The following is a 26,506-nucleotide window of genomic DNA, read 5'->3' as shown; positions in this document are numbered from 1 at the left end:
AGTTAGAGTTAGAAATAGATGGAGGCATCTATTAGCGCCAGGGTCCGCTTTCCTGCTCAGTCTTCTCCACTTTGCCCGGTCTTCGGCATCCTCAGGTGTGAGATGTTCTCTTGCATGTCCGCTGTCACGACTTCCAGCCAACGCTTCTTATTAGGCCTACCGCGGCCGCGTGATCTAGGGCCTTGGACAGTGAGATTCCTCAATCTAGTTAATAAGAATTCGGTAGGCCTAATAAGAAGCGTTGGCTGGACGTCGTGACAGCGGACATGCAAGAGAACAATCTCACACCTGAGGATGCCGCAGACAGGGCAAAGTGGAGGAGACTGAGCAGGAAAGCGGACCATCGCTAGGCCGGGAAAACGCTAGGTTGAAGGAGAAAAAGGTTGAGTTAGACCAAGATAAGTCTGCAGCGATTTTTATAGCTCACGTAGTGCAAGTGTTATCTTAAACGTCATAATTTCATAAGTTTGACGTTTAAAATAACTACGTGGGCTATCAAAATCGCTGCTGACTTTTCTAGGTCTAAGTCTACGTAGGTATTTACAAATGTTATCTTTACATGATTATAATAATTGATTGCTTTCGATATAAACGATAACTACAGGGTCCTCAGACAGATTTATGATAATATGTTAATTTAAAGATTCGAAATCGATATAATTTTCAGTGTAAAAATTTTGGCATGCATCGGTTGAATGTTATCACATGAGAACAATTACTATTAGCCGCTATTTTTCCTGGATTTCTCTAGTTTTCTCTTTACCTACACTCAGCTGCAGAGAAAAAGTTACCACCCCGCTTAGCAGTTTGTATCAAGTGCTGCCATGTCGCGTTGCTCTTTATGACTTTAATACTTATTACCTAAAGCATTTTTGATCCAGCAAAATGTGGCTGGCACCTTGCAATACGGTCCATAATGTCAATACGAGTATATGCGGAACTGTCATTAAAAACAAGTCGACTTCGCTTTAGAACGCAAATTTATGCCGAGAGGGGTCCCCTTTGCAAGGATGTGATGATATGGGTCAACTGCTCAGGCTTAATATATATGCTATTATGTATACCATTTATATAGGAATATAATACATATACTTGTTGTGTCCGTATGACCACCCGCGTAAGAACCGTTCTGTGTAATTTTTACTCCTTCCTATTTTTATGATTTCCTAAAGGTAATTTTTTGCTAAACTGAAATCGGTTCGGTGAAAAAGTAGCAGACAAACCATTATTGGAAGCAGTGTAACCCAAATCTCTTATTTGCCATCATTCTAGATTCTATTGCAGATACTAAAATTACAGTTTGTCATTCTACAACCAAATCTCTGCTGCTAGCAAACCAGAGTTTTACAAAGGATTACTTTGTGACATTACAGTCTGACCTACGTGTTGTCGGGTCCAAGATATGTTTCAATTAAAAAACCGGATAAATGCGAGTCGGACTCGCCCACCGAGGGTTCCGCACTTTTTAGTGTTTGTTGTTATAGCGGCAACAGAAATACATCATCTGTGAAAATTTCAACTGTCTAGCTGTAGCTATCACAGTTCGTGAGATACAGCCTGGCGACAGACGGACGGACGGACAGCGGAGTCTTAGTAATAGGGTCCCGTTTTATCCTTTGGGTACGGAACCCTAAAAATTACCTGATTAAAGTTCGTAAAGCAAGTAAGACGAGTTCTAATGGACATTAATTTGGCAACCAACTTTATCCACAGCGTCTTACAACAACATTGTGCAAACTTGCAAGTCATCTCAATTTGTCTCGATGCCGTAATCTGACAAGTTTCGATATTATTTTACCTTATAATGTCATGGTTGTAAAAGAATAGTATAAGCAGACATCGTAAATTTTATAGCATTTTTGGTGGTGGATTTTTGGTTTAAAGATTAAAGTAATGTTGGTCCATAAACTTAGAATAAGATAGACAGTTTTACAATGCTATTGATAGAGTATAGAGGATGCATTGAAATGTTTACACAAGCATGTAATATATCGTATTATCTACAGTCTACACTATTAAGACAGGTTATTCCAGTTTTGCTTCCGACGCAATACTTTGATAACATGAGGCATAAACGATGGCTAGGTATTTACTTCAATACTTATGTATTTGAATAGGGAATACCCACTTGCAAGTTAATAGGCTTCCTTTTTAATTGCAATGAATTATTAATGGCTGGATTGATGTATACTCGTATTCATAATAAGCCTGATATTCAGAAAGGTAATGTAAGTATGTACCTACTTAGGTAATCGAATCACTACACTACACCTTATATTATAAAACAAAGTCCCCCTGTCTGTTTGTATGTTTGTTCGCGATAAACTCAAAAACTACTGAACAGATTTTCATGCGGTTTTCACCTATCAATAGAGTGATTCTTGAGGAAGGTTTAGGTGTATAATTTGTTAACCCGTGCGAAGCGGGGGCGGGTCGCTAGTTGTTATAAAAACAGAAGAGATGTTGTTGTTGTCCTAAGGCACCCCAGAGGTGCAAAGGGCCTTCACAAGCTCGCGCCACGCCTTCCTATCTTCAGCGACCGCTCTGGCCTCGCTCCAGCTCAACCCGACCGCTCGTAGTTCATTTGTGACGGACCGCTGCCAAGAGTGTACAGGGCGCCGAAGCCAGAAGAGATGTAGGAGTGGTAGATGGTAGTTCTGATAGTCGGAAGTTTTCTCGTCCTGAATTTTATTGTTATTACAAGAACAAACAAACAGTAAAGAATCATATAGTCATCTATGTCAATTAGTATCGTCGAAATGTGTTGTCAAAGGTGTCGTTCGCGTGACAAACAAGCATTTTGCACCAGAATGTGCAAACATATATAAAGGCAGGATCTAAGGTTGTTCAAACAAGTTATTAGTTTTAACCATGGTATAATAATATACTCCGCCTGGTACTCTCTTCCCGTCTTTTCTAGGTCACCTGACTGACACAAGCCTACGTCATCATGCGACAGCGCTATATGATAATATGCGATAGCGCTATATATAGCGGCCATATTATTGTGACGTAGGCTTGTGTCACTCTGGGAAGAGAAGAATATGTTTTATTAGACTACGGTTTTAACTCACATTTATGTATAGACGGGTCTATAGCGAATTTATTTTAATACCTTTATTTACCGATGTTTCGACACAGGTTTCACTGGTCGTGGTCGCGGTTAACTGTCTATAAATGTGAGTTAATATGTGTTCAAAACGCGAAAGTTTTAAATATTATATTGTAATTAGTCTTCTTTTTAAACAGTATCCATTTTTAAATTTGCCAATTTTTTACCGAAAGTTACTTTGACAAATGGTACCTAAGGCTAGAAGGTATTAATCATAGTCTAGTAAAACATGGTCTTCTCTTCCCAGAGTGACACAGGCCTACGTCACAATAACATGGCCGCTATATATAGCGCTATCGCATATTATTAGATAGCGCTGTCGCATGATGACGTAGGCTTGTGTCAGTCAGGTGACCTAGAAAAGACGGGAAGAGAGTACCAGGCGGAGTATATTATCATACCATGGTATTAATAAAATTGTTACTTCATTGACTGATTACTTGATTAACACAAAATTAGCCATAAAACTTGATGACGTGATGATTTAACCATTCCTTTATTCAAAAGTGCATTATTACCGATTATCGGAAATCGGTATATCCGTGCATATCGCACCTTACCGGCAATTTATACAATTGTCGGTTATCTAAATGAAATTACAGCTCGTTTTCCGTAATTGGTAGAAAACAGCCACTATTGGTAGCCAGCGTTTATGAGTATATCTACGAGATGGATGTTAATTCAAATGCTATACTTGAAGCTTTAGTCAATTCTTTTTGTGATAATACCCGATTAATTTCTTCCGAGTAAACGAAGACCGACCCACCTACCAAATATTGCCAAATGTGACCCACCTCTTGGCTGTCATAAAAAGGGGGCATAAAATATTATTTGTTAACAATTACATTCTATAGTACTTTCAGGGCCCACTCAATATTCACTCGCGAGTCTCGCGACCCATCATAGTTTGGGAAATGCTGCTGTAAGTAGTCAATATGATAGTTGGCTAAAACATATGTTTAGACGAAAATTAAAAACGGGGTTTGGTTGGTTGATAAGGCTGTATACAACCAGCGTTTTCTATTGATTGTGCTTAGTACATACAAACAGAAACTAGATAAGAATGTCCGATATAGAAAACAGTAGGATCTTGTTGAAAATAACCGATAACTGACAGGGATACGCAAGATAAACAAACTTGTTGAAATCGTAAATTGCCTGTCTGCCTATGATAGGGTAACTTGTTGATCAATGAAACAAGAAAAGTTCAAACCTTCCTATCTCTGGTGTTTTTAAAGTTATGAGTGTGATATTTCGTATGAAGATAAACAATTCAGTTGGCTATCGTATGGCATATAAGTAGACCAAAGTACAGTCAGCTTCTCAGAAATGGTCATTTTAATCATTTGTCTGGCTGGAACAACGGCCGTATTTGTAACTACATAAAATAAATGTTACTCATAGATTTAATAAGCCGATATTATCTTCTGTTGCAAGCAATGCAAAGTTGTTATTTATTTCATTAAATAAAACAACTGTTTATACACATAAATACTGAAATATGTTTTGTACAGATATAGATATATGCATTCACCTGTTATTGAAAATAAAATAGCTTTATTTGTATTGACGCGGTAAGCTAAATGTGACGTTATCTATGAAAAGGGACCTTATTGTCGATGGCGCTTACGCCATTATTAACGATGCTCCGGTATAAATACAATGCCGCACGACGCTGTGCGGCGTACCTAAGCACCATCGACAATAAGGTCCCTTTTCTTAGATAATGCCCCAAATAAGTATCTTGACATTAAAATACTTTATTAACCCTTTACCAGGCTGACAGTTCAAAAATGACAATTAAATGTCAATCTTACTCACTGAAAATAGAGCACATGTTTGAAGTGCCGTATGTGGGAAATATATATCCCTTAGCCTGGTAAAGGGTTAATAACATTCCTAAGGGATAGACATAATATTCGTAAGTTTATGATAGATTATGATATATCAGACAGACGTCCGTCAGTCCATTTCGTACATTGTCACAGTGACAAATTGACAATCAATATAAACCGGACCTTTCAGAAACCGAACTATCAGGACGAACTTCTAGAGGAGATCAAGCGGAGGACCCAGAGTAGGCAGGAGAGCGTCATTATTTACATATCTACCATGCAGAACATGTTTAACCGCTTGCCTGAACCACTAACAGAGTTGCAAAAGTTGGTCATATTGAGAAAAAATGTACAGCCTTATTTCCAGAAGGAAATATGCCGGGATTCCTTCAATACGGTAGCCGAGTTAACGGCAGTTCTAAGAGTTGTCGAGCGTACGAAGTTAACTTGTGAGAAATTCAAAGAACCGACGCAAGACACTCATTCGTTGGAGCGGGATCTCGCATATCAAGGGGTAGGAGAGGCTGGACAAATTAGGCAGAATGAAGTTGCAGCCGTTGGGGGCAAGACGCAGTCTAAATGCTGGAATTGTAGGAGTCCAGGGCACCGGTTTAGAGATTGCAATTTACCAAAGCAAAGACTTTTTTGCTATAAATGTGGGCGCTTTGGGAATACAGTTCAGAAGTGTGCCTGCAGTGCTACAAAGGAGGGAAACGGGCAGTCGGAGTCGATGCCTGCCGATCAGACCCCAAGAGATTAGGCAGTTCCGCATGTGATGATTGGCAGAAATGGTTAGGTACCGTTTCGAAATTTTTTGCTACGGGGGAGATTTGTAATATTGAGCGGAAATCAGATACGCGGTTGTATGCAAACTTCAAGATCTTGAACCAGCCCTTTGTGGGTATGCTGGATTGTGGTGCTACGCCGTCATTAGTTTCTCAGGAGTTTAGTAAAAAATTGTTGAACTTGGGATTGACCGGACGCGCAAACGATGGTAGCATTTCAACTGCGGACGGTACTAATCACTACGTTAACACGGTATTCGATTTACCTATACAATTCAGGGCCAAGTACAAGGTAGTCCCTTTTCTCGTCATGAAGCAGTTGAAGCATGACATGGTGTTAGGAATGACTTTTTTTAATGCATTTAATTTGTCAGTTACAGAAGAAGTACCTCGTGGTGAGGGTATTTCTGAAGTTTGTATCGCGACACTCGTGACTCCGGTAATTTCTCGCGATGAACTGACAGACAAACAAAAAAAAAGCTTAGACATCCTTTTAGAAGCAATGAATACGGAAATTGGTAGAGGATTGGGGAGGACTTCCTTAATCGAGCATAATATATAAAAAATAACATAGCAAAATTATCCCTCTGTTTAAATCAGGAACGAGAACAGATCCCACGAACTTTAGACCGATTTCAATACTACCGGCATTAAGCAAAGTGTTCGAGAAACTTATTCTGAATCAACTATTGTCACATTTCAACAGAAACAAACTGCTTGATAGCAATCAATTTGGTTTCACCAAAGGTCGATCAACTACTGACGCCGGTGCGGTACTTCTAAAACACATCTTTGATGCTTGGGAAAAAGCTCAAGATGCTGTTGGAATTTTCTGTGATCTGTCAAAGGCATTTGATTGCGTTGATCACGAAAATTTAAAGAGAAAATTAAGCCGCTATGGGATAAAAGCTAGTGCCCTTGACCTGGTCTCATCGTACCTTTCGGATAGAACTCAGCGAGTAGTTATTAATGGAACTCAATCGGCGGGGTCCCCGGTAGCCCTCGGAGTGCCTCAAGGTTCAATTCTTGGTCCCTTCCTGTTTTTGGTATACATTAATGACTTACCAAAAGTTGTGCAAGATAGACATGATATAGTGTTATTTGCAGATGACACTTCCCTTATATTTAAAGTGGACAGAAAGGAAAATAGCTTCGAGAGCATTAATGACGCGCTATCTACCATTGTAAACTGGTTTACGGCAAACAATTTGCTTTTGAACGCCAAGAAAACCAAATGCATCAAGTTTACGCTACCTAACGTCAAGCAGGTAAATAACGGCAAGATTAAAATAAAAGGTGATACGCTGGAATTTGAGGACCGAACTGTTTTCCTGGGAGTCACTTTAGACTCCAAACTGCAATGGCATGCACATATAGGCACTCTAGCCGGAAAACTTAGTTCAGCAGCCTATGCAGTGAGGAGAATCAAACAGCTGACAAACGTAGAGACGGCCAGGCTGGTATACTATAGTTACTTCCATAGTGTTATGTCTTATGGAATTCTGTTGTGGGGAAAAGCGGCAGATATTCAGACAATATTTGTGCTGCAAAAACGAGCAGTACGTTCCATCTATGGACTGGGCGCTCGAGTATCCCTAAGAGAGAAATTCAAAGAAGTTAACATTCTTACCGTTGCATCTCAATACATACTAGAGAATATTATGTATGTTCGGAAAAACATCCACGAATTCAAGGTTAACAGTGATATCCATAACTATAACACTAGAAACAAACATAAACTTGCCGTGCCCGCCCACCGCCTCCGTAAGGTTAGTACGTCTTTCGTCGGGAACTGTACACGTTTTTATAACAAAGTCCCCACTGATGTAGTGAATTTACCACTTCACAAATTTAAGTCGCACATTAAGCACTCCTTGTTATGTAAGGCGTACTACACTGTAAATGATTTTATAAACGATAGAGATGCTTTTAAGCCGGTAGCTTGATTGGTTTCATTAGTATAATAAGAATTAAATAAATATTGTTTTTTTTTTTACACTGAATTAAATATGCTAGTGTCCAGTAGAATTGACACATGAGACAATGATGTTCTCGCTTGATTATATTGTTTAATTTAATTTTAGTTTTGGACACTTGGAGACCTTATACATCTCTAAGTACATATTTATTTATTTGATTTTTATTTTTGATTGTACATACTTACCTATATTTTTAATGTTTCTGACACTTAGAGACCTTTACATCTCTAAGTCAACTTAGGCTAGTAATTATGTGAAGCTATATTACTGTCTTTTTATGTAACATATGAGCACAAAATGCCGTGTCTTACAGCTACATGTTATTACTATTTTAATATTAATATAGGCCGGTAGCTTGAACATGTCATGCTCGCTTAAAAGTCTTTGCTTACGGTGGCGTTGTTGATCGGGTCGCCACTTTCCCGAATGAAGGTTGAGGGAGGCGATGGCTGAGATACGCGTCATACTCGTGAACGGGTGCTGTTTGTGGAGACTGGTCTGTTAAGCTAACACGAGCTATTATACTTAGTAACTTTTATTAATTAATTACAGTGAGACGCCTCATTCTGTTCTCGTATGTTTCTTTTCTTTTAATGAATGTATTAATTATACAGGATATTGACTCTTGGAGACCCTATACATCTCTAAGGATAACTTGATAAACTATATAATCTTATAGTTCTGACACCTAGAGACATTTACACCTCTAAATATTATAGATTTTTTGTGTGTGTTTTTTTGTCTGTATTTTGTATGTAATTCGACATTAAGAGACCATATACATCTCTTAGTAATTGTAATACGTTAGATTGAATTGTTAGTTTTAATTTATAAAATTGTTGATGTTATTATTTTTGCTTTTATGTAAATTCAATGTTGACGTGTAAAAGTGCCCTTGTGGCCTATTTGCTGAATAAATGTTGATATTTGATATTTGATATTTGAGCACAGAATTGACACAGGTGATCATTTACCTACCAGTCAGAGGCAATATCCTTTTGCACCGCCATTAATGAGAGAACTGGAACGAGAAATTGAGGATATGCTCAAGGACGATGTTATCGAACCATCCTGCAGCTCATGGCGCTCGCCAGTACTCCTTGTAAAAAAGGCTTCCGGGAAGAACCGTTTATGCCTGGATAGCCGGCAGCTGAACAAGCTGACCACAAAGGATTCTTATCCGCTTCCGAGAGTTACGACCATCTTGGACAGTCTTAAAAATGCTCGTTTCCTATCGACAATTGACTTGCGTTCGGCGTTCTGGCAAATACCCCTCGAAAAAGGAAGTAAGGAGAAAACCGCGTTCGGGCTAGCTGGAAAAGGACTATATCAGTTTAAGGTCATGCCGTTCGGTTTGAGCAATGCTTCCCAGACACAACAACGTTTAATGGACCGCTTGTTCCCGCCAGAGTATGAAGGTAAAGTATTTTCATACTTAGACGATATAGTCATATGTAATGACAACTTTGAAGATCACTTGTCATCATTGACTTTTGTCAAGAATCAGCTCAGAGAAGCGGGCCTAACCATTAACTTAGAGAAATGCGTCTTCGCGAGGCCTTCATTGAAATACTTAGGCTATATAGTGGACAAAGATGGTCTACGCACCGACCCAGACAAAGTGAGAGCGATTCTAGATTATCCTCAGCCTACCACGTTTTCGGAACTGAAACGGTTTATTGGGTTAGCAAGCTGGTATCGTCGTTTCGTCAAGAATTTTGCCATTGTGACGTCACCCTTGCATGACTTAACCAAAGGTGGTAAAAAAGGCAAACGTATACTGTGGAACGAAGACGCACAGCAAGCTTTCGTAAATCTTAAAACAGCACTCACTTCTACACCAGTTCTGAGAGTTCCTGACTTCGCCAAACCTTTTTCGGTACAATGTGATGCGTCCAATAGAGGAACGGGTGGAGTTTTGATCCAGGAAATTGATGGTTTGGAGGTGCCAATAGCCTACACCAGCAGGAAACTAACTGAAAGGGAGTGTAGGTATTCCGCTTCTGAAAGGGAATTGCTTAGCGTGATTCACGCCGTTGAACAATTCCGGCCATATATTGAGGGAAGCCATTTTAAGGTAATTTCTGACCACAGTGCGCTTCAGTGGTTACACCGCAATAAAGACCCACATGGCCGCCTAGCGAGGTGGGCGATGCGCTTGCAGCAATTCGACTACGACATAGTACATCGAAGAGGGAAATACAACACGGTGCCTGATGCCTTGTCTCGTGCTATCACGGAAGAAGTTGCTTTACTGGAAGTAACACCGGAAGATAAAGACGACTGGTACAAGGCAGAGGAGGAAAAGGTGGCTAAAGGGATTAATGAACCAGGTTGGGAGCTAAATCAAGGTCGATTATGGAGGTATCTTAGACTGAAGCAATTCCCAAACGACAACGATAGCTGGAAACTAGTCGTGCCAGAAAAACTTAGAAACGAAGTGCTAAGGGAATGCCATGACCACCCGGCTGCAGGACATTTGGGGGTCAAGAAGTCGGTCAATCGTGCAAGACAACACTACTTCTGGCCTACATTGATTCAAGACGTAAAAGGCTACGTAAAGAGTTGTGAAGTGTGTGCCAGGCATAAACCCTCACAAATGAAACCAACCGGGTTGATGGGAAGGCAACGTGTGGTGACAGAGCCTTTTCAAATAATATCTATGGATTTAATGGGCCCTTTTCCGAAATCCAAAAAGGGTAATACAATGCTACTAGTGATCTCGTGTTGGTTCAGTAAGTTTTGTTTCCTATTCCCACTAAGAAATGGGAAATCTTCGACAATTTCGCAAATAGTAGAGGAACAAATATTTCTAATGTATGGCACTCCGGGTGTGATTGTCTGCGATAACGGCAAACAATTTGTTTCTACACAATTCAAAGAATTGGCGTCAAATTATGGAGTGAAACTGTGGTATACACCATATTACCATCCTCAGGCCAATCCGACAGAGCGGGTAAATAAAGTCATAGGAACCGCGATCGCCTCGTATGTGAAAGATGACCACAGGGAGTGGGACAAGTATATCCCATTCATAGGACACGCGATTAGGACTTCGGTGCATGAAGTGACAGAAAGGACACCGTCTTTTATGTTCTTGGGTCGGGAGTCATCAGTTCAGGGCATGAAGCCATATTCTTTTGAACCGGGCGATAAGCTTGAATTTAACAAAGAGAAATTCGAAGAAGGCATTGGCATTCGCCAGAAGATTTACGAGGATGTTTGTAAAAGAATGAGTATATCTCACGATCTGAATAGTAGAAGGTATAACCTCCGGCGACGCGAATGTGAGTACAAGGAGGGGGATCTAGTATGGAAGCGTACGAAATTTTTGTCCAATTCCGACAAAAGATTTATGTCCAAGTTAGCGCCAAAATTTGAAGAAGCTATAATTTCCAAGAAGGTCTCAGAAAATACTTATAAATTACGTAGTCTCAGGGGCAAAGACTTGGGCATGTGGCATGCAAGCGACTTGAAGCGCAGGGTTTGAATCCGGTTGGATTCTCTGGAGGAGAGGGGATATGTAATGTTCTCGCTCCGCTCAGAACATACACAAGTACATACCAACGCCATCTATGACTAATTATGAGAAGCGATAGTAACCAGGGTACAACCCTAAGATGAGGTTTTACGATTATGAAGTTTAGGGTAGCGGTAGAAACCGGCCGACCCGACAAGATAGAATAAACGCGGAGAGAGACGCTGCAGGCGTTTGTTACTGCAATGGCAGACGCGATAAATTAATATTTAAAGATATTTTACGGTCATTGTGCGCGTATAGTTCCGAACCATGTATATGTGAAGTTTGTTGGCGTGTACCAGTCACGGGGTAAGTGTTTTCAGTTGATTGTGCTAGTCGGGGCTATTGTGCGTTTGCTTAAATAGTGATAATTGAAAACACCGGGTAAATTACATTCGAACCTTTTGTCCGCAGCATATGGGAACGCCCTTTATTTTTGATGTACGGAATTTGGACATACAAGATATTTAGAATATTGGATTTGCAAGTTAATACTTTGCCGTTGAAGGATACGGATGCATATTTCGTCAAAACACGTATCGCTTCCCTGGCCCAGCGGTTACGTTGCTTAGAGCTGGGCAACTAGTGCAAGAGGTTGCAAGATCGATCCCCGGCAGGACCGTTATATGAACTTTTTGTTTTATTTTATTTTTTTGTTTTGATATTGTTTTATGTTTTTTCGCTTGTATGTTTTGTTTTAGATATATTCTTGCGTTTAGTATTTATTTTATGCGTTATTTATAAGTTTCCGTACCTCGCCCAACTTTCCCTTAATTTGTTTACTGCTTTATGTTGGCCTGGTTTTCTCAGTTTTAGTTTTATGTATAAGAGCTTGTTTTGTAAACTTCAATTATATTTTATAACTAACGCTGTCAATAGTTTTCTTAGTATACACTGCACGAATCCTGCCCATTACAAGTCATTAGGGACCTCATACTTTTGTCACTATGACAGTAGGTCAGGACCGTCGTAAACTACCTTAGCATAGTTGGCACATAAGAATTTCGGGCCTTTTTGGAAAGTAAAGAAAGCGAATTAAACTAATATTTTTCTACTGATTTTCTATTTATTATGGGTTATGGGTGATCAAATATACTGTTAATGTCTGTCCTTTGGAGCCCCCGAGTATGGGGGCCCTGTGCACGGACCCCGTGTGCCCTTATAGTAAAGACGGTACTGAGTAGGGTACGAAATGTTACTGAAATTAAATTCTTTGACCGTACAATGGTCGGATTTTGACTGGTCGCTATCATATACTCGCTGCATGTTGTCTGGAGCCATTCCACAGCATTATTATATAAATAAAATTATAAAACACGTGTTACTCTTGTCAACAGACGTAAGAAACGGGAAGTATACATACGGAAATGCGATACTGGAATACCGGACGGGAAAAACCATAAAAAAAAATAGTTTTGACATAAATTTTCCTCCAGCTAATTAAATGCAGTAAGGAATATGGTGCGTTTATAGATTAAAACATAATTAAAGTGAATACTTAAATGTCTATGCAAATTTTGCTCTAAGTTCATAGGTGGACCTTATTACTAAAGGCATAAGGTCTACCTATGTACAGTTAACAGTGTGGGTGATGGTATACAAAAAAATAACTGATTTGCAAGACCGAAGTGATCCCATAAGTGTTCCGTGAACAAAGTTTTGTACGGAACACTAAAAAACATAGGTACGTTTTTTACATGTACTCATCATCAAACGTCGGACTATAGGGGGCAGTTTGAGGGCAAGGTAAGGTTTACAAAAAAATCTTAACTTACGAGTATTATAATGTACCTAGTATTTGTAACATAGTTAATTAAATTAGTTACCCGTTATCATTTATTCATCTTTAATGTGTAAATACTCTTTGAAGTGATGACTGATAGCCCACTGAAGTGGCCACTTAAAAAACAAAGAAATAGCTGACATGCGTCATAACGCAGTTAGTTGCTATGATATTTGGAATTTCACATTATAAATACTAGGTACCAAATACTAAGTACAAATACTCGAAAGTGAATTGATTGATTTGCGAACCTTGCCTGCCTGCCTGACATGCCACGAAAATGCCCGCTGGAGTCCGACGTATGCTCATCATCATCATGTATGTATGCTACTAACATGTAGCTGTAATGATACTAATGATATGATACTAACAATAACAATATTGTATGGATTTTTTTAATATTCTGAAATAAAGATATTTTTTTTTTTAATGTGGATATCAATCCACATTTAATCATCAGATTACGGAAATGAATCCTATTATGATTTTGACATTCTTTTTTATTTCATTTCTATTTTCGTTGTAGCGTGATTACTTTGTTCAGTGGACACTTTATCATGTGCTTTCAACTCAACTCTGCATCAATTGTCCATTGTGCCGTTTTCAACCCTTGTAATGGGTCGTCAAAAACGCGATATTTCCATAAAGCTTCAATTTAAAATCAATCTTAGTGACAACCGACCACGTGTTACCTTTTAATTGAAAACGTCACAATTTGTGTTAAGTGCTGGGCACCTTCATTTCGAGTTGTAGCCGGTCTTATTTTAAGTCAAGGTGACTAAATCAATTAATGATTATATGCCACCTCTTAATGGCTTTAATTTGACCTTGCCAAGCGGAGATAGGATTTTAATCGTACAACAATTTTATCCATTATTGAGCTGTAACCAGGGGTGCGTAACTCCTGAGATCGGCCAAACTCGGCTCCGCTCGGCTCAGCATTGCTCCGAGCAATTATTAGGGTTGACACCACTCAACTTCCTTTTGCGTGCACGACCACAGATAAGATAATCACTTGAATTTTGACAACCCTACATACCCGAAAGGGATAGAGCCATATATTAGAAAGGGATATAAGCATATATTATAGCAAGATTCGACCCTGAACTGCTGTCAAACTTCGGTTTTGTAGGAAGTTTCCTTTCTGTACGGTAGTACTATTATTTATTCTGTGCTGTAACCGGCAGCATCCAATAGGTACTTACAAAGATATTAGAGCTAGTAGAAGTTTTACATACAAATCTTTACCATCGAAATGACACGTATAAGGGGTCATCCATTAATTACGTCACACGAATTTCTAGGTTTTTTGACCCCTCCTTGTCACACTTGGTCACATTTGGCAAACCCCCTCCCCCCTAGTGTGACGTCACATTTTTTCTACGAAATCGCCAAATCGAATTAAGTAAGTACCTAAGTATTATTAATATTTTATCAAAATGTTATTGACGATATAAATATTAGTAATTTTATAACCCAAAACTGCTTAGGAAAGAAAAAAAAACGATTATCGTTTTAAAAACTTGTTATTTAAATGTACAGCGAATAAAATAATTTAAATAAATTTTCGGTTACTGATGAAGTTGAAGTGACGTCACAAAGTTTGTGTCTCCCCCCTCCCCCATGTCACAATATGTCACATTTTCTTAACCCCCCTCCCTCCCCCTAAACGTGTGATGTAATTAATGGATGACCCCTAATAGGAGCATTCCATTATGTTGTCTACCGTTTGTCCCGTACATACGCGAATTTTCTGAAGATTTGCAGGTATAAGAGTTTCCTTTTCTATGACAAATGGTCAAAAATATGCACCGAAAAATAATCGCCTGCTTTATATGCCTTTATAAAAGCTATTACAACTACCTTTTCGTCAGACGGTTTCTGATGAGTGGGAAAGAGAGGTATAGGTATGTTATTTCCCACTCTCCCTTAGTAGTAACTTAGATGTGATAAACTAAAAGGATCGGTTTGCGTGACGATGTTTTCCTTCGCAGAAAAGTTTGAAGTAAGGGCCCCCCCACATCTGGCGTCTTTCGAGCGTCGGCGTCTGTCGGCGTCGGTCCAGCGCTATGGAAAATGACGTCGCTGCGCAGTTGCGTCGACGCTGCGCCGACGTTGCGTCGACGTCGGCCATAGAATTGTAGACGCCGACGCTCGAAAGACGCCAGATGTGGGGGGGCCCTAAACATAAAATAATTAATGCAATGAACGTAATTTAATGTGCATACGCACGTAATATTATTTTTAATACAGTTGCTCAAAAAGTGCTACTTTACGTAGCTGTTTAGCGTGCGGAAAGTTGGTTATCTCGAACTAGTGCTTTTTACTTTTCCAATTTTTTTAAATTTATATTTGTTCCAATTCACGACTACTTATTGATGAGTGTTAATATTATTTTCCTTTAAACGTCGTAATCAGCATAAAAACCTACCGTTAATGTAAGAATACGAAAAATATTACATATTTCATATTTAATTACTTACCTCTTCGTCATTATAACACGTTTATTTTTTAATATTCAATATTGAAAATTCCGTTCTTAATAAGTTGACTGAATGGAACGGAATAGCTGTCAAACGCCCATAGATATAATATACTTAAAGACGACGTCTAACCGAGCTGTCACTGTTACCACTTTTGTTTAGTGTACGATTAACAATGTTTTTCTTATTTTTTCGCAACTGTATTAAAAAACGTCGTTCGATACACGTGCGGAAATGTCATTCTTCACTCGTCCCGAGTCTTGCCACTCGCCTGCGGCTCGTGGCAAGATATCTCGGTACTCGTGAAGTAATGACATACCTTCCGCACTAGCATCGAAATGTACTATTGTTTACGTTACGACTGGTTGTGCTATTCAAATGCTATAGCGTTTCGCAATAACTACACGCATACTCTTCTGCCTCTTCAACGAGTAAACGTTATAGCAAAGAGAATAGATAGTATAGAGGGCTATCGCCAAAGTAAATTTTGTAGTAACGGTACATTTACTGCCATCTATCGACACACGATTAAAACTTAAAATAAAATTGAAAATGTATAAATTAATCAAAACATGTTTACGGATAAATGATTTTTAATTTTTATTGTTCCATACTGACCCATGTTCTTTCACTGATATGTGTTAAAATTGTTAAATATCAAACGGTGTCGTCAACGCCATCTAGCAGAGGATAGGCCAAAGGTGTGTGCGCCATCTATTCGAGAATGACTTTTTCTTGATTTCCGAGGCACGTTTTTTTTCTTAGACTTTATTTATCTTATACGGAGTTATATATATCTCTGGTTATAGGTATATTAGGTATTTAACCCTTTACCATGCTAAGGGATATATATTTCCCACATACGGCACTTCAAACTTGGGGTCTTATTTTCGATGAGTATAGACTGACACTCGATTGTCATTTTTGAACTGTCAGCCTGGTAAAGTGTTAAGGGGCCCACTGATTAACAGTCCGCCGGACGGTATCGGCCTGTCAGTTAGAACAAAATTTTGACAGTTCCGAACAACTGACAGGCCCCTTTAAGGCTCCTCTTCACGTTGGGCCAACGCCAACGCCAACGAGGGACGCAGCCATGCGGTAGAATGAGATAGCAATATCACTTGCTCCCTCTGACGCATAAATGCGTCCCTCGTTGGCGTTGGCGTTGGCCCAACGTGAAGAGGAGCCTTTAGGGACATCCAGCCCATCCATTGACTGTAGCGTACTTAGGTCATGGTGAATAAGAAGAAGAATTAAAGACTGTTTATATGAGGTAGCAGCTATAATTACTTAGAATAAAAAAAAAACTTTATTTACAAGGAGCTACGAAGAGTAGGTATTTGTCGCGATAACCTAACCTAACCTAAGCACAGTCATCCACTACTGATATATTTAGGCGGGAAAATATGAAAAATCCGAAAAACATTTGCGTAATATAATAATAGAATGTAGACAATTAAATAAGTCTTCTTTATTTTTCTATTTATAAGCATCAAGCATTTTATCATGTAACAATCAATAATAGTTATAATCAGATAATCACTACCAAAGAAAAGTTATTTTATTAGGTAATCTAACTAAAAACTAATACGAACGACGTAAGGATCGTGAGAATCATGTGAGCGACAGGTGTTACAACACATGATAAAGCCAGGCTTTACATACCTGTACTGTGATGCAATTGTCAACAGGAGCGCAAGTGAAAGTACCACTATAAAGAACCTCGTGATGAGGTTTTAGTTTTTTTTTTAACGCGGGAACGTACGCTCCGGGCGCGCGTTATTTGAGACTGGCTGGTCAAAGTTCGCGCGAGGGTAGGGATAAAGAACTTCGCGAATGACGTTTTTTTTTTTTAAAGCGCGGGACGTACGCTTCGGACCCGCGCTGTTTGAGACTGGCTGTTAAAGTTCGCGCGAGGGGAGGGGTCATTCAAGGCTGTCGAGCGAATGTCGAGGCGCGGAGGTCGACTCCGACTCGTGCCGAGATACACATATCGTGAGATCCTTATTGGTACCTAGTGTTTTTTGCAACAGTGTTCTTAAGTAGTTCAATCATGTGAACTGGGGTTTTCCATCAGAAATTGATCACTTAAGGATGCTAATATGCAGATGTCATAAAAGAAAAGTTATGAAATGAAGATGATATAATTTTTGAACATTAAAAAAAAATAAGAAGCGAAATCATTCCACTGTGTTGACCTAAAATGAAATAAAATCCACTGATTTAAACTTTAACGATTATTAAACATTATCAAACTGCACAACGGGACTACTTACAACCTAAACTTAAATACATGTTAATCACATTGTGCAGTTTGATTATGAAATTAAATGCCAACCCTTTTCTCTATTCTATCCTGAAACATACTTAATAAATAGCCTGTTACATAATTATGAACACATTAAAGATGTGCTGTTTTGAAACAGAAGACAACTTATTGTTATCACCTGAGAAATCATACAAATCTAGTTAAAATATGTATGCAAAGCAAAAAAAGATAACATACATTGTGTATAATTCTATAAGTAAACAAATCGAACTGTAGCTTTAGCATGAGTGCGTAGCAACAGCATCTCGCGCGCGAGTTTAACAACCCATCTTTTTCTAACTGTATTATTTAGAAAAAGACAAGTGGCCTATCTCGCTCACAATATATAGTCATGACACACTCATGCTAAGGCTATTTACTAGTAATGAACAACAAATTCACAGAATAAAGTTGATCTCATGACAGCTCAAGTTGATCAACACCTACTTGTTCACAATATTTTACATGGTAACCTGTCCTGTAGCTCACATATAAATATATTTAAGGTCTGTGCCTTCGGCTTGACCTTTCGGAGATTACCTGTCTTACCAATACATGCAATTGTGCTGAGTAGCTAACACCGGATCGAGTCTGCGAACGCGGCGCGGCCGCGCACGGGGTGCGGGACGCGCGGGGAGGGGCGCCGGCCGGCAAGCAAGCGACGAGTCGCGCGCGCTTCATCAGTACGCTGTTATTACCGCTACAGTGCGTTGTGTTGTGTATTTGCTAACGTTGTGTAACGTTCGTGTTGTGTTTATGAGAGTTTACGAGCGAAAACCGTAAGTAAATTTGGTTTTTATTGTTACCGTGATCGGGTCTGTTGAATTATAAATGGTTTGGTTTGCGTACGAATAATTTGTGACCGAGTTTTAAAGATTGTAGTTATTTATTTTCTGCATGTTTGTCGGAGACGTTTGTGTTTCTTGTTTTTTAGTGTTCTGTTAACAGATATATTCCTGTTTTTCTGTGATTTTTTCCTGCTTATAAGTTTATCTGTGCGAGTTGCGGTTATTAAGGCGATCTGAAATTGTCAATCATATAAAATCAAATTTTGGTCTGAGCACCAGCCCGATTTGGGGCGATACACGAGTCGTGAGTCGTCCCGACGACTGTTGATGGCCTGCCAGCCGCAGCGGCAGTAGCCTTGGGCTCATCAGCCGCAGCCGCAGCAGTACTCGGCTCGCCAGCCGCAGCCGCAGCCGTACGGCTCAAATTTTTGGCCGCAGCCGCAGCCGTGAGGCTCAAATCGAGCCGCAGTCGCAGCCGCATGGCTCGATTTGCCCCACACCCGCAATCACAAGGCTCGGTGTAACTCCCGTCTGTAGCCTGAAGGCATAGTTTGCTTTTAAAATCTAACTTCAAAATTGAAGTATTTAGTAATGTACTAGCACTGCAGCCGTTAACCTAACACCTAACAATTTTGACTTATGCTAAAAATGCACACTGTTTGCACATGTTTAATATGCCGTTGGCTCAAGGTGTGGTGATTTGCTTCGGACCTTGCAAGTGGGTGATTTAAACACATGCTTCCAGATGGCGGAGGCTGGTGACTTGGTGGCGCTAGGGGCGCTGTTGGATGAGCATGCAGCGACGCCGGAAGATGACTCCGTGCTGGAGAATTTGAAGCTCTTAGTGCAAGAGAACTACCCGGATGGCTGGACGGCGTGGACAGTTGTGAAGTCGACAATGGAAGATGCGAGCGAAGTCGATCCACAAATTTTAAACAAATTGCGTTTCGCGCTCCCAACAGTAGAGGTGATGAAGGCCTTTTTTCCAACTACGACACACGTATCCGAGAAAACTTTTCGAGATATGAAGATAAGAATGCTCCAATGGCCTTTTACACGGGCACTCATAATGGGACCTCCAGCCTTAGCTAACAGGATAAGAGGTTCCGCCGCGAAGACAGAGCTGTTTAATAAGGCGTTGACGGAATTAAAGCCTACGTTCCTGAGTCGGAAAGAGGCCTTTAAAATCTTAAGACGGACGGAGTCGGATTCGGGGGAATCGAGCTCAGCGTCTCACAGTCAGCGCAGCGCAGCCAGTCACAAAAGACGACGAAGCATGTCGCGTTCTAGCGAACCAAAAAGGTCCAGGATAGACCTCTTGGAGGAAAAAGTCGATGGTATGTTCGCGGAGCTCTTGCACAGACTGGAAAAGAGAGAGGAATTGCCCCCTACTTTTTCAAATCGCGACCAACGCCGGTATAGCGAGTCCGAGGACGATATAGATGGTTTCTCAGGGGCCTCATCCGTAGCAGAAAGCGAGCGTACAGAGGAGTCCTGGTGCCCACCGGATCCAGTTTCTCAGGAGGATTTTTTGCTACCAGAAGTTAGAGAGGAGCAGCCCCCTGTTCCCGAGCCGACGGCAGAAATTAAAGCCAAAGGAATGGCTTGCCAGAAGTTAGGTTCCAAGTCCTGGAATAAGATCAAATATAAGGAGGTAGAGAAGCGGTTAAAGGCAAGCCCAGTATTCAGCGGCTTAAAAGTCAACTCTCCGCTAGAGCGGCTGACTCAAAAGTCATTCACCTCGTCTTTGTTGTTAAGAATGGACGATGTGTTGGGTACTATTACCCACGGCCTCTTAAAACAACGTAAGGCGTTGGGGGAAGAGATACAGAAGGTCCTATCAAAAGATAAAGTTTTACTTGACGAGATGAAGAAAGCTCTGTCTAACCCGTCATCTCAGTTTAAGAGTACCTCAGACGATTTACTTCACCTGGCATGCGCTCGCAGGTCAGAGGCGATAGATTTGCGCAGAAAATATTTTAAAGCTGGGTCAGACTACTTATCAGGGAAGCTGCAGGATATACCGCCGTCAGAAGAATGCCTCTTTGACGAACGGAAATTGTCAGAATTTATAAAAGATGAAGGCGGTTTTTATAAAATATTTCCCTCAAGATCGGGCAAGTCTTACCATTTTACAAACCGGAAAATTGTTAAAAAGAACCGGAACACTTCAGAAACGGTTGCCACATCTCGACCTTCTAAGAGTTCGGAGCCAAAATGGAAGTCTCGACCAGGTGCTATCACCTCATCCTTTCGCAAGCGCCAGAGTGAGTCAACGAGTCACTCCAAGAAGTCGAACGACCGCACTCGCCGACACGGCAAAGTTCGACGTTTCTGAAGTGAGGTTCCTGGGAGGTCAGTTGCGAAATTACCTGCACGTTTGGAAGGACCTCGGGGCACCTCCCTGGATTTTAAAAACGATACAGGGTTATTCTATTCCATTCGTAAAAAAGCCACCGTCAATACCCTTCAACGAAAGAACCATAGAAGCCTTTTCAACCAAAACCTCAAAGTTAATGGAATCAGAGATAAAAAGTTTAATAGCCCAAGGTGTAGCCGAGAGAACAACAGAGGAAGCGGGTTTCCTGTCTCAAATTTTCCTCATTCCAAAGCAAAATGGCAAAATTCGTCAGATTTTCAACCTGAAGCGCTTAAACTTGTATCTGCAACCCAAAAAGTTCAGGCTGATAAACCAAAACAAGATTCCAGAGTTCTTACAGAACGGAGACTTTATGGGAAAGCTGGATTTGTCTCAAGCATATTTCCACGTGCCTATCAAAGAAAGCCATCGAAGGTTCCTCTGCTTTGCTTTCAAGGGTCAAGTATATCGGATGACCTCTCTCCCGTTCGGGCTTGCAACGGCACCGTTGGCATTTTCTCGTCTGAGCAACTGGGTAGCTGGTGTTCTAAGGTCAAGAGACATACGGGTTCTGGTTTATCTGGACGACTTCCTTTTTGCGCATCAAAATCCAGAGGTTTTAAACGGTCACATAAAGTCAGCAATTCATCTATTAAGTCACCTGGGATGGACAGTAAATCGAGAAAAGTCAGTACTAGAAGCCACACAGCAGATGGAGTTTCTCGGTGTTCAGTGGGACACCTCGCAAAATCTGAAGTCACTTCCACAATCAAAGCGAAGCGACATTCAAAAAATTCTACAAAGGATGATGACAAGAAGAAGCTGGAATTGGAAAGAAGGATCTTCTTTGATCGGCAAACTAGGCTTCGCATCATTAGTGGTTCCACTGGGTCGCCTCTTCACGCGAAATTTGCAACGAGCCGGCCGACTTCTCTCCGAAGACCAGCCATCGACCAGACGACTAATGCCAGTGTCTGCCCTGATGGATTGCCAGTGGTGGCTAGAAAACTTGGAGAAACCCGGACGAATATTTCAAGAAGAACCCTCAATTTTTCTTTCTACAGACGCGTCAGATCTGGGTTGGGGCATTCAAATCAACGGAAAAACTCTAGAAGGCTTATGGACTCCAGCTCAGAAGCTATGGCACGTCAATCGCAAGGAACTTCACACCGTCCTAATAGCATTGGAGTGTTGTCAAACAACCATTGCCACGAAAACGGTAATGTTACAAGCAGACAATCGAACGGTGATATCCTAACTGAGGAATCAAGGAGGGACGAAATCGCTGACGTTGTTAGATCTAACGAAAAAGATATTAATGCTTACTCAAGAGTTGAGAGTGACGTTAGTTCCGTTTTACATCCCGGGTCGCTACAATGTCATAGCGGATTGCCTGTCGAGGAACAAGAGTTTGCCAGATTGGCATCTCAGTCAAACTGTGACAACTCGGGTGTTTATGAAATGGGGCATCCCACAAATAGATCTATTTGCGACATACCAGTCGAAAGTGGTACCGGTTTATGCAACGATGGATGCAAGGGACGATCAGGCGTTATTTGTGAATGCTTTCAGCAGGATATGGGACTACGAGCTGGCCTGGGTGTTCCCGCCTCCTCCTCTGGTACCAAGAGTGCTGCAGCACTTGAACAGGGCATCGGGGATTTATTTGCTTGTCGTTCCTCGGTGGGAGCATGTATTCTGGAGGGCAGATGTGAGGAGCCGAGCATTGGCGCCACCTTTTCGAATATGGAATCTGGACCAACATCTCACGGATCTTTCGACAAACAGGACTCCACCGGATGTAAACAATCTTCATTTGGAGGTTTGGAAGATACGGGGTGGAGTAAATTGATTAGCGGTTTAGATCCCGAAGATATCGACCTTCTTTTGACAGCCTGGCGTCAATATACCTGGAAGACATACAAGTCAGCGTGGTCACAATGGAGAAGATGGTGTAATCAGAATGGAGTAGAGCCTAACAGGCCTCGGCCACAGCAGCTAGCGACTTACTTAGGATACTTGAATCGCTGCAAAAGATTGAGTTACCCTTCAATTCTAGTACAAAAATCGGCAATCGTATCATTATCTGATCCGGAACAGGAAATGAGGCTGTCTGCACATCCTTTGGTGAAATACATGTTGAAAGCGATAAGTTTAAAGCAATCCGCCTGCTCGAGTAATAAACGATCTAATTCAGTCTGGAATATTGAGGATATGCTCCAGTGGCTTAAGGATCACCCTCCAGATCCAGCGAGTATATTTCAAGTTTCTCGACATACGGCTATTCTCTTGTTACTGGCATCTGGGCGAAGGATCCATGATTTAACATTACTATCAATAGGTAGAGATTTCTTTTCCGATTCGAATACATCTATAATATTTTGGCCATCTTTTGGATCCAAAACAGATTCGGCTAGTAGGCAACAGTCAGGATGGGAGTTAAAAAGTAGAAACGACGAAATTTTGGATGTTGTTAGATGGGTTCGTCGTCTGATCTCTGTTTCTGAGGCTAGAAGGAAAAGTTGTCACGGTTTGGACAACTTGTTCATATCTACTAGGGGGGTAGTAAAAGCGGCGTCTCGAACGATTATCGCAGGTTGGCTAAAAGCGCCCTTCTCCGATCTTGGCATAAAATGTGGGCCTGGATCTATACGTTCGGCTGTAGCTTCATATGATTATCAAAATGAAATTCCACTTGATCGTATTTTGGAAAAAGGAAACTGGCGCGGTTCAGTCAACTTTTTCAAACATTACTGTAAAAAAGTGGATAAGTCAAAATATAGTATTGGCGGGGTGGGCCCTTTAAATTAGTCATTTAAAGCTGTTTAATAACATGGTTGTGTTACTTGTGTTTATTTGACTGATTACGTGTGTAAGTAGTAACAAGATCTCATAGGTAGTTACAATCTGTGATTTTATAAGGGTAGCTCTTAGAGCTGAATTAGAAAGTTTTTGTTATAAAAGATTAAGCCTTATAAGTGCTCTTATACTCATTAGTACACTTTATGTTTGTCAGAAGTCTGATTTTATTATTATTTTTGTTTCTTTTTGCTACCAGTCAGAGGTTGACTGAATGAGGTGGATCTCATTGTTAATACTGTTTCTTTCTGTTTTTGTTTGGTGTTTTTATATGAATAATAAGTCTTTTTATGGAACATTAATTGTTTTTATTATTTCTGAAAGTACATCAACCTATCAATTTTATTAAGGTCACAGTACGCTGGGGTCGCCGGCAGGAGATAAACACTTCTCCGAAAGGTCAAGCCGAAGGCACAGACCTTAAATATGACCGTTTTCCACCCCGAAGGGAAGAAAACGGATATTTGAGGTCTTGCCGAGGCTTGACCTGAGTAAGGGCCTTGCCGGCATTGAATGTAGGTACTGATGAAGCGCGCGCGACTCGTCGCTTGCTTGCCGGCCGGCGCCCCTCCCCGCGCGTCCCGCACCCCGTGCGCGGCCGCGCCGCGTTCGCAGACTCGATCCGGTGTTAGCTACTCAGCACAATTGCATGTATTGGTAAGACAGGTAATCTCCGAAAGGTCAAGCCTCGGCAAGACCTCAAATATCCGTTTTCTTCCCTTCGGGGTGGAAAACGGTCATATTATATTTGAAACTACTAATGATGACTTAACACATTCACTGCCAAGAACATGTATGCCCGGCACCGAAAGTGTTAACACCTTCACTGCAGAAATTAGTGTAGCTCATAATTAAGCATATTTAATTGCATGGGGCTTATAATCCGTTTCCGCAGTGTACATATCAACATACAAAAGGCCTCTGTCAGTAGCTTCTAAGTTTTATCAGACCATATAGTCATTTATTGTAGGCATTGGGATCACACTGCAGGGTCTTAATTCATATGTAGCCAAATATTGATAAAATTCATATAAGTACTTAAGAAAGTATATAGATGAAAAATAATAAGCTGAATCACAATAACTTGATTGTAGAGTTCAGCTACTATATGATAATTTAATTATCTTTAAGAAATAACATTACTTGTACCTTCTCAATTTAAGTGACCTTCAGATGCTACATTCATTAATTAAAAAAAAAAGTTATGGACCAGAAAACATAATCCAATTACTGAAGAATAGTAAACTATTACAAGTCCAAAAGAGACTGCGTGAACTCGTGAACCTATGTCTTATAACTTTGGAAGTATAGAGTTATGTAAATGACAACTGTTGTACCTATTTCACAATCAACAATTTTGAAAATCAAATACATTTAAATGTAATTTTATGAATTGAATTTAAATCGTAACAACTTAAAAATGAATATCGATGTTTAACCATGTAATTGGGATTAACTTTGTCTTAAATATGCAGTTGTGCAACGTGCAAGAAGGTGGAATTCGCTACACGGATCTTACGAGATCTTAAAATTGAATGTGTTTACTTACATTATTCGCAGGTTGACTTGCAAATTATTCCTCTGACTATCACATTAACGTCTTATCACTGCAACTTGTTATGACAACTATCATTTAAATATATATCTCAATTTAAGACCGTTTAATTAAAACTTTCCACGGCTATCACACCCCGTGTCTTGAAGACCATTGACAACTTTGACACTTGTTGTTGATGACGTTTTTTTGACAGTTTCATGTTTTCTATACACCATAGCTATACACACGAAATCTTGTACTTTCTTGTCTTAATATTCCACAATAATATTCCATAATCATAAATAATACAAAATTCTGTATTTATAATAATAAAATATATTTTTAGCAATATTATATAATTGAGGAACTAAATATTTTATAGAAAACAAAAAGTATTATATTTTTTATCTGTCTCGCAATAATCAGTGTTGCTCGAACTAAAGATAAAATCCCTCGAATATAATGGTCTAACTAGCGTCACAGAATAAAATAATAGTACTAGGTACAGAAGACTCACTCTCTAACAAAACGCGTCTGTCACGATCCCCAAACCCCAAAATTGGGGTCGAACGGATGTACTTTTAGCTACCTGTAGCAAAGCGACGAAATCGCGGAGTGAGCCACGCCTGCTAACGTTAAGTTTAGAGTCTGTACGGAAAGGTTTTTAACAAAATATAAATTATAAATAACGAAACATATGAACATTAACTCTGGCACAGCGACCTTGTCATTAGAAAAAGGTGGCAAATTAAACAAACATGTAGGTGCAAAGGTGACCTACCAAAGAAAATTTGAATTTCACGCCTTTTTTTACTGGGTGTGTTTCAGTATAATTTTACAATCTTTATTAAGCTTCTTTAGTAAGCGATCTTGACATGTCTTTCAATTGAAAAACTATTTTTAAAGTCAGTAACTATTACTTAAAAAAGCAAAATAATATAAATGATCGTATTAGATTCATAAATTGAAACGTGGTTTTCAATTAAGAGACACATCAAGATTGTTTAACTTATTTCTAATGCTAATTAATAAAAACGAACTATATAATAGCAAAAATAGGAAAATTAAGCTTACATGGCAATACCATGGCCGTCGTTTTGACATTAGACTCATTCGTTCACTTCGTTCATACATCATTCATTTCATTCTATTTCTACT

General features: G+C 40.1%; 1 protein-coding gene across 4 annotated transcripts in view; it reads right to left on the bottom strand.

The window, feature by feature from the left end:
• The window catches only part of LOC134675179 (ileal sodium/bile acid cotransporter-like), a 65,643-nt gene extending 40,115 nt beyond the window's left edge, over positions 1 to 25,528 (bottom strand). The window contains exon 1 of one of the 4 annotated variants that reach the window (XM_063533376.1): positions 25,361 to 25,528. The gene's annotated coding sequence lies outside the window, so the exon portion shown is untranslated. Of the gene's footprint in view, positions 1 to 17,162; positions 17,388 to 25,360 lie in introns of those variants that run through there. The other 3 variants (XM_063533378.1, XM_063533377.1, XM_063533375.1) reach the window with 3 other exon arrangements.
• Between the last annotated feature and the right edge of the window lie 978 nt (positions 25,529 to 26,506).

The sequence above is a fragment of the Cydia fagiglandana genome, chromosome 21, assembly GCF_963556715.1.
Source record: "Cydia fagiglandana chromosome 21, ilCydFagi1.1, whole genome shotgun sequence".
Lineage (NCBI taxonomy): Eukaryota > Metazoa > Arthropoda > Insecta > Lepidoptera > Tortricidae > Cydia > Cydia fagiglandana.
The sequence above is the reverse complement of the archived record's forward strand: the minus strand, read 5'-3'. Positions and strand labels throughout refer to the sequence as shown.